Below are 14515 nucleotides of genomic sequence, written 5' to 3'. Positions count from 1 at the left end.
CTGCCTCCCAAGTGCTGGGACTACAGGTGTGCGCCACCACGCCTGGCTCTTTTTGAGTTTTTTAAAAATTTTATTATTTTTGTTTTATGTGTATGAATGTATTGCCTGCATGTATGTGAGTGCACCCATTGTACAATGCCTTGGACACCAAAAGAGGACATCAGATTCTCCTGGAACTGGAGTTAAGAATGATTCTTAGCCATCGTGTGGGTGCTGGGAATCGAACCAGGGTCCTCTCCAAGAGCAATCAGTGCTCTCAACCACTGAGCCATCTCTCCAGCCCCAGTTTTTTTTTTTTTTTTTTTTTTTTTGGTCTTTTTGAGACAGGGTCTCCCTGTAGCCCTCCCTGGCCCAGAACTCGCTATGTAGATCAGGCTGGCCTTGAACTCACAGAAATCCTCCTGCCTCTGTCTCCCGAGTGCTGGGACCAAAGGCATGCGCCACCACATCCAGCCCCAGTTTTCAACTATGGCATTTGCTGGTGTTTTCTGTTGTGGTTTGTGTTTCTTGTGCCTTTTTAGACAAATACGTCTCTCTCCTGAGGTCATGGGACCAATCTCTGGTCTGTCCTTCTTAAAGTCTCTCCCTGCGTATTTAGGATGTTAATCTACCTGGAATTGATTTCATAGATAAGATCCAATTTCAGGGTTTTGTTTTGTTTTTTCCACTTGAATAGGCAGCTACTCTGGCTCTAGGTTTATTATTCTGCAACCACGACCTCTACAGAGGTCACCATTATACTTGAGTAGTTGACTTCCATGCTCTCTGGTCTGGTCCACTGGTTAGTCAATGTCCCCTTCTCCCAGGGACTGATATTTTGAAACGAGTCTTAGTTCTCGTTTTGCTCTGTGTATTGATACTTGGTAGAACAGGCCCCGCTCCACCGCCTCCTTCTCTCTCTGTATTTATTCCGGGTGTATGCATGCATGATGTATATGTGTGTGGGCACCACTTGTGTGGCAGAGGATAAACTTGTGAGTCAGTTTTCTCCTTCCACCTTTACATGGATTCCAGGGATCAACGTCAGGTCTCAAGACTTGTGCAGTAAGTTCCTTTACCCATTGAGCCATCTAGTAGTCATCTCTCCTCTCTCTCTCTCTCTCGCTCTCTCTCTCTCTCGCTCTCGCTCTCGCACTCTCGTTCTCTCTCGCTCTCTCTTGCTCTCTCTCTCCCTCCTCTGTGTGTGCACATGTGTGCCTGGTTTTTGTTTTGTTTTGTTTTGGTCTTTTTGAGACAGGGCCTCCCTGTAATCCCAGCTTGATTGGAACTCGCTATATGAACCAGGCTTGCCTCCATCTCACAGAGATCCTCCTGGCTCTGCCTCCCGAGAGCTGGGATTTAAGTTGCGCATCACCACTCCCAGTTTTCTTCTGTTTTTTTCTGAGATAGAGTTTTATGTGGTCTCAAACTCACTATGTGGCCAAGGATGAGCTTGAATTTCTTTTGTTTGTTTGTTTTTTGAAATAGGGTTTCACTATGTAACCTTGACTGACCTAGAACTTGCTATGCAGGACAGTCTGGCCTCAGATTCCCAAGATCCACCTACCTCTGCCTCCTCCCCTCCCGCCAAGGGCTGGGATTAAAGGCCCAGCTACTATGCCCAACTTGGCCTTGAATTTCTAATCCTCCTGCCTCTACCGCCTGAAAGCTGGACTATAGGAATGTGGCATCACACCCAGTTTGATGTGGTTCTGAGGATCAAATTCAAGGCTCTGTGCATGCTCGGCAAAACACTGTCAAGTGAGCTACATCCCCAGCCCCTTTATTCCTCCTCTTTGTCGTGGCTTCTATTATGGTTGGGATATGAAATGTCCCCCAAAAGTCTCTGTGTTGGGGACTTTGTCCCAGGAGGGTGGCTCTACCTTGGGAACTTCTAGGAACTTTAGGAAATAGAACTTAGCTGGAGGAAGTAGGTCACTGGGGGTAGGTCCTTAAGGTATCTTGTCCCTGGGCTCAATCTCTCTCTCTCTCTCTCAAACACACACACACACACACGCACACACACAAAACATCTCCTCCAGCACTCCCTCTGCCATGATGTTCTGCCCATGCCCATGGGACCAGGCAATTGGGGAGAGTGGAACTTCTGAAACGGTGAGCCAAAATAAATCCTCCTTCCTTTAATGTGTTTATGTTGGGTGCTTTGGTCACAGAAATATGAAAAACAGACAAATAATACTTACTGGCCCCTTGATTTCCTTTACAAACTACAGCGAGATTGTCATGGACCCTAAATATATTTTTGGAACTTTATTAGAACTGTATTTTAGCTGAGCATGGTGGCTCACGCCAGCAATCCTAGAACTTGGAAGACTGAGGCAGGAGGATCAGGAGTTCAAGGTAATCCTCAGCTACATAAAAAGTCCAAGGCCAGATTGGGCTACATGAAACTCTGACTCAAAATAACAATAACAACAACAAAACCTGCACTGAACAGTGAATGCATCTGTGCAGCTGTTACATTTACATAGCTAATATTTATACTTTCCTATGGGTTACCTCTTTCGCCACTCATTGCTCTGCCTTAGCCTCTAAGACTTTCCATTTGGAATATTTTCCCCCAAGGGGTGCATCTTGCCAGGTCCCTTGGTAAAGGTTTGCTGGTGGCCAGCACGCTCAGTGTTGGCTTGTTAGAAACCTCTGTCCTTGCTCTTTTTAAAATTTTATTTACTGTTTGTGTGTATATATGTATAAGCTGCGTGGGTGTATCAGGCCACAAATGGAAGTCAGAGGACACTGTCCAGGAGTTAGTTCTGTCTTTCCAAGATGTGAGCTTTGGAGTTTGGGCTCTAGAGATCAAATTCAGGTTGCAAGGCTTGGTTGCAAGCAACCTCACATGCTGAGCCATCTCACCAGCCCTGTCCTTGTTTTTGAACGATAGCCTTCCTGGATCTGCAATCCTAGACAGTTACTGGCCCTATTTTGTGTCTTCTGGGTAAAGTCATTGAACAATGAACTTTGTAGCAGTGCCCGTTTCTTTGTTGGGAATCCGTTTTTTCTATTCAGTCTTTGGCCATGTCCTCCTGCAGGACAGGTAAAGCTCTGTACTGACATTTCTTGAGATTTACTAAGCTTCTTGACTAGGACAATTCATATCTTCCATCAGTTCTGAAAACTCTTAACCTTCAATTTTTCATGGGGCCAGTGAGATGGCTCATCAGATAAGGGCCCTTGTCACCAAACCTGAGGACCCGAGTTCGATCTCTGGGACTGACATAGTGGAAGGAGCGAACCAACTCCTGCAAGTTGTCCTCTGACTTCTACACATGCACACGTATACAAAAATACACACAAATAAATAACAAATAGAAAAAAATTAATTTTGAATGTTTTTCTCTTATTGGTGTCCTGTGACTGCTATAATACATTTTCCAGAATCTTGGTGCCTAAAAACAATAGAAATTTATGACCTTATCATCTAGGAGGCTGAAGTCCTACCTAGCTCAGTATCACTGGGCTGAAATTAAGGTATCAGCAGGCTACGTTTCCCCTTGAGGAACTAGGAGAGAGTCCATCCTTGGATTCTTCAGGTGTCTGGTGGCTGCCAGGACTCCCTGGCTTGTGATCAGCATCATTCCAGTCTTCAAGGGCAGCATGTTTGGACCCTCATGGCTCTGTCTTCGTACTGTCTTACCTCCCTCTGCTTCCTTCTTACAACACAGAACACACATAACTGCCCTTGGTGCTGACTCATAAGGCAGGTCAGTTTCTTCCATCTACTATACAGACTTGATTTATTTTGTTTTGTTTGTTGGAGTCAGGGTCTCCTGTAGCCCAGGCTGGCCCTGAAATCCTGATCATTCCTACCATTGCCAAATGCTAGGATTGCAGAGGTGCGCCTCTGTGCCCAGCTACCTGACTTAATTACATCTACAAAAATCTCCTTCCTCCATTTTGCCACACAAGGCAACATTCGCAGGTTCCAGAGATTAGGGTGTCTTTGGGGAGGGAATTTATTAGCCCCACTCCTCCCATTTCCTCCTTTATTTCCATAGGGAACTCCAATGGGATGCCTGCCCTGTCCCCTCTCTATAATCACCTTTATCTCCGTGTTTAACCGCATCTCTCTCTGGTTCATTCTAATTCCCTCCGATCTGCACCCAGTTTCTCACCTATCTTTTCAGCTCCCACACTCTTTAATTGGTTTTTTGTTTGCTTGCTTGCTTGTTTTCTGTGACAGTGTCTCATGCAACCCGAGCTGGCCTCAAACTTGTAGCCAAGGATGACCTTGAACTCCTGATCTTCCTGTCTCTGCTTCCCAAGTGCTGCTTTGCACCACCAGGACCAGCTTTAATCATTGATTTCTTCCTCCTCCTTCTCCTCCTCCTCCTCCTCTTCTTCTTCTTTTTAATATTTTATTATTTTTATTTTATGTGGGTTGCCTGCATGTATGTGAGTGCACCCGTCTCATGCAATGCTGCGGAGGTCAGAACAGGGCTTCAGATTCCCCTGGAACTGGAGTTAAGGACGGTTTGTAGCCACCATGTGGGTGCTGGGAATCAAACCTGGGTCCTCTGCAAGAGCAGTCAGTGCTCTTAACCGCTAAGCCATCTCTCTAGCCCCTAATCATTGATTTTTAAATTCCAATTTATATATTTTTCATTCCTGGAAGTTCAGGTCACAGTCACTTCATAGTTAGTTTCTTGCTCTGTGTTGAGTTTGCTTTGTTGACTTAATTCTTTAAATTGGGAATAACATACTACTCTTTGGTAAAATTTTACTATGGAAATAGAGAAATGAGCCACCAGGGGTGGAAGGTTGGGAAGAAGAATGTAGCTGAGGTTTTTAAGGTAGAGTTGCATAGGGATGACAGAGTAGCATCCCTCTGATCAGAAGCCGTCCAACTCCCAGGGGTTGGACCAGCCTTGGCTAAGAGCAGAGTCCAGAGTCTACTCATGATGGGGGTGGGGGGGCAGGAGAGTGAGGGGGGCACTATGGTAACACAGAATGGGGATAAGGAGATGGGTGGATGTGGGCTGTCTTCTGGCTGCTTTTGCCTTCTCAGAAAGTAAAAGAAAGGCAGGCCCTTAGCTGAGGAGGAGGGGAAGGAGGCTCCGGGCGGTGAGGGGAAAGGTGTACCCCATTACTTAGGCGTGTGGATGACTTGCCTGGCTGTCCTAAGGCACAAAGGAGACTTCAAGGTTGAGGGTCAGGAGGGGTACACCAGTGTGGTTGTTTGACCAGCCCCTTCCCAGCTTGCTCCCACTGCCCCAAACTCTGTGAAAGACATTCCCTATCTTCCAGGACTCTAGTTCTCAGGGCCCCCGGTCCTGCTCTTTCAACCCCCACATCCCAGAATGCCTTGCCCCCCCTCTCCCATGGATTCTTTTGCTCCCTTGGCTTGAACTACCCTGAACCCCCACACTGAGCTTCCCTCAAGGTGTGTTTCACTTCCGTTCCCCACTCTGCTCTCACCTGTCACACCTCTACATAATGTCAGGGCCCTCACTCACTTCCGGTTCTTCCTCCTGCAGATGTGTGGGCTCATCAGGTGTGTGCCTTGTCCTGTCTGTGTCCCAGGGTTGTTCCTCAAGCAGATGCAGAGACAGTGTCCTTTGAGAGAACTAATGAATGACTTCTAGAGAGCTGGGTCAGGCCACCACAGGGTGTTACCCAGAGGGCCAATCATGGTGTTACCCAGAGGGCCAATCATGGTGCCACTGGCCTGTGGGAAGAGACAGGAGCACAGCCAGGAAGCCAGCCAAGGTCTGGGGTCAGGAGAAAGCAGGTCATGTTCCCAGAGGGAGAACAGGGACTTTTGGGGATGGTGCACCCAGCCCAGGCTGCATGTCTGAGGAGTGCCAGCACCAGACAGGGTGATCCTGTGCTACAACCCAGGCCTACATGCAGGGGTGGTTGGTGGTTGGCACAGCTTATGGGAGAGGGACACAGGCTGTTTTCAAAGTGTTTCTCATGGGGAATTGTCTGGGAATCCCAGACCTCTGCCTTGGTTTTGTTTTCTGTTGCTGTAATGCAATACTGTGTCAAAAGCAACTTGGGGGAGAAAAGGTTTATTTCAGGTTCCAGGTCACAGTCCATCATGGAGGGGAAGTCGAGGCAGAAACTTGAAGCAGCTGGTCACATCCACAATTGAGAGCAGAAGCGAAGGCGTGTGTGTGTGCATGGGTGCGTGCGTGCGTGCATTTGGCTCCTTTTGCCCCCCTCCTTTTAAAAATATTTTATTTATTATTTTTATTTTATGTGTATGAGTGTATTGCCTGCATGTGGGTAGGTGCACCCATGTCATGCAATGCCCACTGAGATCAGAAAGAGGGCGTTGTTGTATCCTTTGGAACTGGAGTTACGGACGGTTGTCAGTCACCATGTGGGTGCTGGGAATCAAACCTGGGTCCTCTACAAGAGCATCCAGTGCTCTTAGACGCTGAGCATCTCTCCAGCCCTCCTTTTGCTGTTTTATATAGTCTAGGACCCAAGCCCAGGGAATGGTGCTGTCCATTATTAGGCTGGATCTTCCTGTATCAATTGACATAATCAAGATAATCCCCCCACAAACAGGCTCCCCAAAATCAGCTGTGATAAAAGCAGGTTGGAGCTGTGGGATCCCAGGCAGTTCTCACCCAAGGGCCTAAGCCTGGGCCTGTTGTCTATTGAAAAGGGACAGAAAGGTGTTGAGGATATATGAGAATCACCAGGAGATGCTCTCCTTGTCAAATGTAGGGAAAATACACAGAGGGTGTGAACAAGGGGCGTCTCGATGTGGAAATCAGCATTATTTAATGTTGTACCTGTACGGCCTAAGATCCTTGCAGTCCCCAATGGCCTCAGCATGGATGTGATGGCCTGAGCTGTCCGGTGCTGCACCGGCAGTGTCTGCTGGTGACAGCTGCATTCTGAGTTCTAAACAAGATATTGGAGTGTGTCTGACCAGCCTCAGGACGCCCATCAACTTCTGCTGCATGCCTCTAGATTGCTTAGTGACAAGCTCACACCAGTGCAGACCCCTGAGTTAATAAAATCCTAAGCATAGTCGGGCAGATGGCTCAGTGGGCAAAGTGCTTGTTGCTTATGAGTGAGGACCTGAGTTCAGATCCCCAGAACACACATGAGGCCCCGATGTGCATCTGTAACCCAGTGTTCCTATGACTAGCTTCGAGGTGAAGGCAGGAGCATCTCTGGAATCAAACCTGGGTCCTCTACAAGGCTAGCTAGCCTGGCGCGTGCAACAGAGAGCAAGAGACTCTGGCTCAAACAAGGTAGAAGGTGATAACCAAAACTTAAGGTTGTTCTCTGTCCTCTACATGAGCACCTACACTTATGCACAGGCATATGTACACACACACACACACACACACACACACATACATACATACACACAATTTTTCTAAAAGATTGTTTTTATTTTGCATGTATGGGTGTATTGTCTGCATGTGTGTAAGTACACCTGTGTTGTACAATGTCCTCGGAGGTCAGAAGAGAGCGTTGGATTCTCCCGGAATTGAAGTTATGAACAGTTGTTAGCCCCCATGTGGGTGCAGGGAATTGAACCCAGGTCTGCAAGAGCAGCCAGTGCTCTTAACCACTGAGCCATTTCTCCAGGCTCTTTTTTTTTTTTTTTTTTTTGAGACAGAGTCTACCTAAACCCCCAGCTGGCCTGGAACACACTATGTAGATCATAGATCAGATCAGGCTGGCCCCAATCTCACAGAGATCTATCTGACTCTGCCTCCTGAATGCTGGGATTAAAGGCATGTGCCATCACACCCAGCTTGTTATTTATTTATTTATTTTTGGATACCAGATCATGTGGGGACACCAGTTTGCTTTCGTTTCTCAAGACAGGCTGGCTGGGAGGATCTCACTACAAAACTACTACCAAGCTGAGGATGACCTTGAACTCCTGCAGTTTCTGCCTCTATTTCCTAAGTGCTGAGATCACCGGTGTTCACCATCACACTCCACGTTCCTCGCCATTTCTTCCACCTCTCAACACAACTGAGCACCCAACAATTCCAATTAGAGCTGGTGCAGACCTCACAGGTTGCCGACTGGACACATGCCAGTCACAGGCTCCTGGTACTTCTCTCCCACTAGCTGTAAATCAGGTTTAATCATTCACTAGGATGACCCAAAGAACTCAGGAAGATACTTTACTTACGTTTACCGGTTTATTATAAAGGATACAACTCAAGACCTGCTGGTGGAAGAGACCCAGGGCGAGGCTTGGGGGTTGGGATGGTGCACAGCTTCTAGGTATGGGTGTGGACAGCTAGCTCCATGATCATCAACCTTAGAAGTTCTCTGAAGTCCATCACTCAGGTGTATGTGTGTGTGTGTGTGTGTGTGTGTGTGTGTGTGTGTGCATGTGTGTGTGTAGAAATGCCATAATATGTGTGTAGAGATCGGAGGACAACCTTGGGTGTGATCTGTACCTTCCACTTCATTGGAAGCAGGGTCTCTGTTACTGCATACTCCAGGCTAGATGACCTGTGAGATTCTGGGAATTTTCCCATCCACCTCCCATCTCACTATAGGACCACTGGATTGCAGCAGATGTGTGCTATTGCACCCAGATTTTACATGGGTTCTGGGAATTTGAACTCAGGTCCTCACACTTTCATAGCAAATTGAATTTGAGAGCTACTTTATCCTCAGCACCCCCCCCTTGTGCATGGCTGGGAGGTGGGGTGAGGACAGGTGGTAGGGACTGTGGTGACAGGAGTTCAAGTCCTAAGGCTGCTATGACCACCTCCAGAGCCCTGGGGAAATGACAGGAACTAGTTGAGCCTGTGTTTCCTCAGATGCTCAATGGGTGTCATACCCACTTCCCAGGGCTGTCATGACATTGGAATGTACAGAATGGAGGTACATAGTAGGTGCCCAGTTAATGTTTAAGTCAGCGTCCCCAAAGCCACGCCTTGGTGTCCTGGGCTGTGGTACTCACTTCACTTGTCTGCTGCCTCTTGGTCTATGTGCCAGAGGTGACCTGGTGACCTAGGAGTTTAGGGACCTGAGGTTGGAGCATTCTTGAAGTCATCTTCAGAGCTCACACAGGGCCCAGTGCCTTTCCTGTACTTATATCCCATAAGTGAGGTTTACTGGAAAGTAGAAACAGCTCTTCCATTTTGTCGTGTTGTGGCGTGCTGGCCTCTGAGCACAGCAGTTATGACCATGTTGACGAAACAGCTGTGACTACCTGCCAGAGACTTCCAATCAGATTAGCATGTTGACAGGTCCTCATAGAAAGAGGGGGCACGGACAGTCATCAGACCCTCACCTGAGATTACAGCTGTTCCCTCCTGCAGCCCCCCTTGCACCTGCATGTCCTACTGCCCCACTGCATGTAGTCTTAGGAAATGCTAGACCAGTGTACAAGAGGTGAAAGGCTAACCAAAGGGAAGGCTCCACCCATGTTGGGGTAGGACTCTTTGGTGATGCAGCTGTTTGAGGGTCACTCGTGCTCCTGTTAGTAAGCCCAATAAGGAGCCAGAGAGATGGCTCAGCGGTTAAGAGCACTAGCTGCTCTTGCAGAGGACCCAGGTTCAGTTCCCAGCACCACATGACAGCTCACTATTGTTCATAACTCCACTTCCAGGAGATCTGATGCAGTCATCTGGCCTCTGAGGACTTTGTACACATGGTCACACATACAAAACACTCATACACAAAAAATTTTTTAAATTTAAAAAATAAATCTTTTTTTTTTAAGTAAGCCCAATAAATTCATTGGTTCACCAAGCTGAACTTGGGTGGACTTGTTTCTTTGATCTGTCTTGATGTTTTACCTGGGGTGACGTTTGTTCACTTCTCCCTGGGAAAAATAACACAACACCTTTTGAAAGTAAGATGTGCTTATTATAAAATGAGGTGAGAATTTTACCCATCTCTACTGAATGGCTGTTAGGAGGCTGGTAGAGTGCATACCATTTGCTTGCCGCAAAGTGTTCCTCCCTCGCAATTAATATTATATTGGATGTTTGTTTTTTTTTTTTAAACAGAGTTCCATTTCATAGCCTAAGTTGGCCTCAACTCCTGCCTCAATTTCCTGAGTGCTGGGATTACAGGACTATACTACCATATTTAGCTGCCATATAATAATAATAATAATAATAATAATAATAAAATTATATATTATATTATATATTTATTATTATTGTTGAGGTGCCAAGGACCAAACCAGGGCCTTGAGTATGCTAGGCAAATGCTGTACTGCTGAGCTATAACCCCAATCCTCATTATCATTATTAGTTCAGAAAACACATAAAGGGATTTTAAAAACTTAAAATAATTTGCTGAGTTTGGATTGCCTTAGACTTTCCCAGATTTATCCATTTGGGCAGCCCCGCAGTTGCGAAACAAGCATGCTTTTCGAAATGGACTATTGCATGTAGTGTTTGGCTGTTGGAACCTTACAACCCTGAGCATGCTAGGCAAATGCTCTACCATTGAGTGGCACCCAACCCCACTCTTTTATACTGTGCCTTTTCACTTTAGCCGGAGACAGAGAACGTCTCTCCATTATATGGTGTAGGCAGGATGCCCCTCTGGACTGGCCCAAGCATGGCATCTCAGGTGTGGGCCAAGGCCTACGTGTGCTGCTGGGCCCTTCCTCTCATCTGTTTTGAGTCTGGCTGTCAGGTAAGGACAGATGTTGTCCAAGGCAGCCTCTACAGTAACAAAACAGTCACCTGGGAGGTCACCAGGCTGACTCAAATGACTTCTGGATGGTGAGTGATTTTCAAGTTGTGCTGAGGACAGCAGGAGACCTTTCTGTCATCGAGGCCTGGGTGGACTCAGGGCATCGCTCCTCTTCATGGCTCTGGCAGGACTTGGCTGTGGGGCTCCCTGAACAGGGCTTCTGACTCATCCTCTCTTCCAGTCACCTCCGGGAGGTGTCCCTGTGACTGAGACCTTTGTCGCAACAGAAGGAGGACTACAAGGCCAAAAGGACCTGCCTTGCACTTCTCCAAGGGCTTTCCCTGAGGCTTGACACAACCACCTGTAAGCCAGAAGCCTGAGGAAGGCCAATGTACATGCCTTTTGCTGGGGAGGAAAGGAAGCCTGCGGAGAGGCGGGGGGACAACAGAACCAGGACTCCCTCCTCTCTCTCTGCCTAGTAGTCCCTGGATCCCGCAGGGTTTCCTTGGCAACAACCCACTTATCCCATGTCCACAGGGAGCTGCAGTATATGGAACATCACAGTATCCATGCAGGATATGGAACATCACAGTATCCATGTGGGACCTGCCTCCACATTTTGGACCTCTGCCTTCCAGGCCCCATGGTTACCTACCTTCTCCTCTCCCAGTTCAACATCTCCATCTGTAAAATGGACATGGGAGTCCTTCCCTCAAATTTATAAGGAGGGACTGAGGCTCCATCCAATACAACGCATATACATATAAACTGTTGGAACTGATGTGAGCAGGCACAGGGAGGACAGATGAGCCACTGGGCAAACAACAGAGGGGTTCAGAGCATGCCTTCTCCTGGGGTCAGGGCTCCATCTCTTAGGGCAGCAATGCCTTTAGATGACAGCACAGAGGCAGGAAAGGCCACCTCCCTGAGAGGCTGTGGGCTTCTGAGTGACCTCGATGTGGCTGTGATACAGCACTGACTTCCCTCTGCCTCCTTCCAAGGACAACACACAGCATGGACAGAGCTCTCAGCCCAACCCTGTGAGGCATCGCATCATTTCTGTTCTCTTTGCCTTATTTTATTTTATATTTGTGTGTATGTGCGTTGCATGTATATGTTCATGGAGGTGTGTACATATGTGTGTGCAGGTACATGTGCATGTGTGTGCCTGTGTACACGGAGGAGGACAAAAGTTGGTGTGGGGTGTGTTCCTTGGTCATTCTCCATCTTATTTTTATTTTATGTGTATGAGTGTTTTGCCTGTATGGAAGTGCACCATGTGTGCGCAGTGCCTGTGGAGGACAGAAGAGGGTATTGGATTCCCTGAAACTGGAGTTAGCAACAGTTGTTAGCCACCATGTGGGTGCTGGAAACCTAACCTAGGTCCTCTGCAAGAGCAGCCAGTGCTCTTAACTGCTGAATAAATCCAGTTCCTCCGTCTTTTAAAAATTTTTTTATTTTTATTTTATGTGTATGAGTGGTATGCCTACATGTGCATAAGTGTTCCCGTGTCATGCAGTGCCTGTAGAGGATATGAACCCAGGTCTTCTGCAAGAACAGCCAGTTCTCTAAACTGCTGAGCCATCTCTCCAGTCCCTTGTTTGTTTTTTGTTTGGGGGGTTTTTCTTTTTTTTTTTTTTCTTTTTTTGAGACAGGGTCTCCCTGTAACCCCAGCTGGCCTGGAACTCACTACTTAGACCAGACTGCCCTCAATATCACAGAGATTTGTGTGCCTTTGCCTCCTGAGTGTTGGGACTAAAGGCATGCACCCTATGCCTGGCTCCATCTTATTTTTTGACAGTGTCTCTCAGTGAACCTGGAACTCACCAATTTGGCTAGGCTGGCTGAGCAACGAACCACAGAGATCTGTCTCTCTCCAACCCTCAACACTAAGGCTGCAGACTCATGCACAGTGCCTGGCTTTATGTGAGTGCTGGGCCCTCGTGCTTGCATGACAGGCACTTTACCAACAGAGCCATTTCCCAGCCCCGATTCCTATTCTGTAGACGCATAAACAGGTGGGGTGGGGGAGTACCACACCTCCAGTGAAGAGCCACCTGGTTAAGTACTAGGCTTCAAATCAATCAGCACACAGCAAAGGGAGGGGCCTGTGTCCTTCAGAGAGGACTTCCGGCTATGATGGGAAGAGTCTGGAGGAGGAGAGGCTAGGGCTGGGGTGATGGGCTGGCTTCTCCTGCCGGGGGAAGTTGTAGGTCAGATGGAGGTGTGAGAGATGAGGGGGCAGCGAACTGGAAGACAGAGAAACGAGGCTGTCCCGGAGAGGATCAGGGAGAGGTGTGGGAGGCTGCCGTGCTGGTTTGGGACTTTTAGGAGGCAATTCAGCTGCTGCCACACTCAGTGAGCCGGTCTAAAACAAAGGGGATGAAGGGATGGGAGCACTTACACTCTGCTGGTGAAGTGTAAAACTGACTTGGAAAATTGTGAGGCAGTATCTATTAGCAATGAACTTATCTGCATCAGCTGGGACTCTAGGTCTTTACTCTGAAAGGGACAGGTCCTTAAGTTCACCGAGAGCATCTCTGAGGTCAGTTTCTCCCAGCGTCCCATGCTAAGGAACAACCCATGTCCCCACCTGCAGCAGGACAGAAGAAGCCCACCCTGATGTATACACATCATGTGACACCGTACAGCAGAAGAACAAAAACATTGCTACACACACACACACACACAGGCATGGTGTGGGCGAATCTGACATACAGAGGGTTGAGAGAAAGAAGCCAAGGACATCCTGCCCCAGGACACGGAGTTCTAGAATGGACTGGAAGGGAATGAGGGTGAGAAAAGTCCCCACAAGTGGGAGCTAACAAGCGGGAGTTTTCAGGTATGGGAGAAGCAGTCTGGTGACTATAAACACATCCTAAATTCACTGAGCTATACATTTAATATTTGTGCATTTATCAAATCTGAGTTCTACTTCTAGAAAAAGTCAAAGCAATGATAGGCCTTAACCTATAATATGACAGAATACATGAAATCCAGTGGGGGAACTATGGGGGTGCAGAAGGGGAGGGGATCTAAATATGATTAAGATATATAAAATGCACAAAAATTCAATAAAATACTTATGAGACAAAAAAAAAAGATTTCCAAAGAACTGAAGGATAAGCAAGAGCCAGTCAACTGGAGAGGTTGGGGGCTGAGTCCGGGAGGAGGACCAGCATATGCAAAGGCCCTGCAGCAGGAGTACAGGTCTTGTTTGTCACCTGGGCTCTGGGATCATCTGATGGTACTCACCTCCCTTACTTCTCTATGCCTCCTTCTACTCATTTGCAGGTTTCCAAAGACATAGCTCATTCCTCGGGTCCCTTTAAAATGTCGTGGGAGGGGGCTACAGTCAGAGCCGGAGGGGCTGACTGGAGGTCCAGGCTGGATTCAAAGCTGAGCTGTGCTGTGAATTGTGTGTCTCTTTCCCATCTCTAAGAACAGTCTTTAATACATGATGTAGAAGTCACTGAGGTGAAAGGTACATTCAATAGATGCCTATCATGTGGGAGTCAGGGAGTGAGGCTGAGAAGGTGGTCCCCCAAACCTGTGGCTTCCTTGGAGTGACCCGGTGCAGCCTCCTGGAGGCCCTGGTGGCCTGTCACAGAGCTCCCCACCACCCAGGACAGAGCCCAGCATGTATTGAGGTGGGAGGAATTTGGGAGGGCATGTCACTCAGCCCTCACAGGAACGCTATGAACTGCCACCATCCCACTTTACAGAAGGTCAAACTGAGGCACAGAAAGGTTGAATAACTTGCCCAAAGTCCCATGATTAATCATCTATGGAGTCTGGCTCTGGATTCCCTGCTCTCAACCACGCTGCATAAAGTAGTGATTCCTGGGCTAGTATCCCTCACTGGGAAGGTGCTTGAAGCAATCTTAGGAGCCCCTCAAGGCTACTGACCAAACTTAGC

The 14515-nt window shown here is 47.7% G+C and overlaps 1 long non-coding RNA gene across 1 annotated transcript in view; it reads right to left on the bottom strand.

Moving 5' to 3' along the window:
- The window catches only part of LOC115068223, a 9544-nt gene extending 3994 nt beyond the window's left edge, over positions 1 to 5550 (bottom strand). The window contains exon 1 of the long non-coding RNA XR_003847596.1: positions 5454 to 5550. This is a non-coding gene — a long non-coding RNA (uncharacterized LOC115068223). The remainder of the gene's footprint in view (positions 1 to 5453) is intronic.
- Between the last annotated feature and the right edge of the window lie 8965 nt (positions 5551 to 14515).

The sequence above is a fragment of the Nannospalax galili genome, unplaced genomic scaffold, assembly GCF_000622305.1.
Source record: "Nannospalax galili isolate Female #2095 unplaced genomic scaffold, S.galili_v1.0 scaffold1688, whole genome shotgun sequence".
NCBI classification, from domain to species: domain Eukaryota; kingdom Metazoa; phylum Chordata; class Mammalia; order Rodentia; family Spalacidae; genus Nannospalax; species Nannospalax galili.
This window is presented reverse-complemented; position numbering and strand designations above follow the sequence as displayed.